We start from the raw sequence: 3,346 nt of genomic DNA on the forward strand, positions 1-3,346 counted from the left end.
CATGGAATTTATCTTTCCTTTAACAAAGTTTGAAAGCAAAGATGTTATGAAAAACATACCTTCCGAACTAATTTTGGAGTAGAAAACAAAAATGGATACTTGGACATCATGTCCTCTTCAGCTTCCCATGTAGCCTCTTCCACCTTGTGATTCCTCCATAGAACCTTTACCAAGGTAACATCCTTGGTCCGTGACCAACGAACCTGGCGATCCAAGATCCCAATCGGGATCTCTTAATAAGATAGAGAATCCAAAATACCAGTATCCATGATAGGCATAATTTGCGATGGATCACCAATATATTTCTTTAACATAGATACATGGAACACCGGGCGAATGGGTTTCACACTAGAAGGCAACTCTAATTCATATGCTACACTACCAACCCTCCTCAAAATAACATAAGGACCCACATACCAGGGACTGAGCTTTCCCTTCTTCCCAAACTGCATCACTCCCTTCATAGGAGACACCTTTAGGAACATCCTATCCCCAACCTCAAATTCCAAGTCTCTTCGCCTCATATATGCATAGGACTATTGGTGACTTTGGGCAGCCCTAAGACTATCCTAGATCACCTTTACCTTCTTCATAGCATGGTGAACCAAATCCGGGCCAAACATATCCACCTCACCAAGCTCGAACCACCTAATAGGAGACCTACACATCCTACCATAAAACACTTAAAATTGAGCCATCCCAATACTAAAGTGGTAGATGTTGTTGTATGCAAACTCTACAAGAGATAAGTTCTCAACTCAACTGCCACCATAGTCAATCACGGAAGCCCAAAGCATATCCTCCAACATCTGAATAGTTCTTTCTACTTGCCCATCCTACTGCAGGTAAAAAGTTGTACAAACACTCACCTTGGTCCTTATAATGACCGCCAAAAGTGAGAGGAAAACTTCATACCATAATCAGAGATGATAGAAACAGGCATCCCATGCAACTTCATAATCTCTTGAAGATACAACCTCGCATAATCCTCAGTCGAGAAATTTTTCCTCACTGGCAAAAAGTGATCTTACTGCGTCATTCTATCTATAATAACCCAAATTAAATCAAACTGATTTTGAGGCCGAGGAAGATTGGTAATGAAATCTATGTTGATAACTTCCCACTTCCACTCAAGTAACTCAATTTCTTGATACAATCCTTCGGGCCTCATATACTCAACTATCACCGGTTGGCACACTATGCACTTGGCCACAAAATTAGCCACATCCCTTTTTCATATTGTTCCACCAATACATCTCCTTAAGTTCATGATACATTTTTGTTGAGATAGGATCAACAACATAGCCCGATTCATGCACCTTATCTAGAATACTCTCTTACAAATTATCTATATCTGGAACACATAATCTCCCTTGGTTTCGCAAAGTACCATCATATCTAATCTTAAAGTCCATCACCTTCTTCCCACCTACATCACTTTTGATCCTCATCAAGACAAGATCTAACACTTTTTTCTCCTTGATTTTAGCACCATGAGATGACTGCGCAACTTCCTACACCAACACACCACCATTCTTGAAGTCTAAGATATGAACTCTATGGTTAGCCATGCGGTGCTTCATCAAATCCCGCTTCTTCTTATCGATATAAGCTAGACTCCCTATGGATAACCTGCTAAGAGCATCAACAACCACATTAGCTCTACCTGGGTGGTAGTGAAGACTCATATCAGAATCCTTGAGAAGCTTAAGCCATCTCCTTTTCCTAAGATTAAGCTCTTTCTGAATAAATACATACCGTAGGCTCCTATGATCAAAAAAGATATCCACGTGCACCCCATACAAATAGTGACACCAGATTTTCAATGTGAGCATCACAGCCAAAAGCTCCAAGTCATGAGTCGAATAATTCCTCTTATGCACTTTCAACTATGTAGAAGCATAAGCTATCACCTTGCCATGCTGCATCAACTCGCAACCCAGCCTTACACAGGATGGATCACAGTAGACCACAAGCCCATCAATACCTTCAAGCAAAGTCAAAATCAAAGATGATGTTAGCTTAACCTTCATCTTTTCAAAACTACCCTCACAAGTATTTGACCACAAGAATTTTACCTTCTTCTAAGTAAACTTAGTTAAGGGGTAGCTATAGTTGAAAAATATCTATAAACCTCCTATAGTTACTAGCTAAACCCAAGAAGCTCTGAAGTCATGGGTCTAGTCCACTTTTTCACAACTGCAACTTTCTATGGATCCGCCATGAGCCCTTCACTAGAAATGATATGACCCAGAAAAGTGACAACATTCAACTAAAACTCATACTTCAAAAATTTGGAATACAACTACTGCTCCTTCAAGGTCTGCAACATAATGTAGAGATGATTGTTATGACGAGAACACTAGAATATCGTCTATGAATACAATGACGAACAAATCCAAAAATTAATGAAAGACACTAACCATCAAATCCATGAATGCCATCGGGACATTGGTCAACCCGAAGGACATAACTAGAAACTCAAAGAAAGCTAAATTAGGGATATCCACCTCCCTAATCTTTTACTGATAATACCCAAATCTAAGATCAATCTTGGAGAAAAAATTGGCACCTTCCAACTGATCAAACAAATTTTCTATCCTTAGAAGAAGATACTTATTCTTTACCGTTACCTTGTTCGACTGTCAGTAATCAATGCACATCCGAAGGGAACCATCTTTCTTACGTACGAATAACACTAGTGCACCACACGAGGACACACTAGGATGGATCCCTTATCCAAAAGATCCTTGAGTTGCTTCTTAAACCCCTTTAACTCAGTTGGAGCCATTCTATATGGGGGAATAGAAATTGGATGAGTTTTCGAAATGAGATCAATCCCAAACTCAATCTCTCTATCAGGAGGAACACCAATAAGGTCATCAGGGAGCACCTCAGGAAATTCATTTACCACTGGGCAGAATGCAAAGAAGGACCATCCGAATTAGAATCTTTAACCCAGAGTAGATGATAGAGACACCCCTTAGAGATTAATATTTAAGCTCTAAGATATGATATGAACCTCCCCATAGGAGCTAGGGAACCACTCTCCCACTTAATAATTGACTCATTAGAGAATTTAATGACAACCTTACGAGTCCAAAAATTTAGAGAAGCATAGCACGAGTGCAACCAATCCATCCCCAATATGACATCAAAATCTACCATATCTAATTTAAACAGATCCACCAAAGATTTTTTACTACAAAAAGATACCACACACCCCCTATAGACTCTTCTAACAATCACAGAGTCACCTACCGGGGTAGAAATAGAAAAAAAGTCTGAAACATGCTCCAAACCAAAATCAAAATACACAGCCACAAATAGGTTCACATAAGAGAGA

Source organism: Capsicum annuum, chromosome 2 (genome assembly GCF_002878395.1).
Source record: "Capsicum annuum cultivar UCD-10X-F1 chromosome 2, UCD10Xv1.1, whole genome shotgun sequence".
NCBI classification, from domain to species: Eukaryota; Viridiplantae; Streptophyta; class Magnoliopsida; order Solanales; family Solanaceae; genus Capsicum; species Capsicum annuum.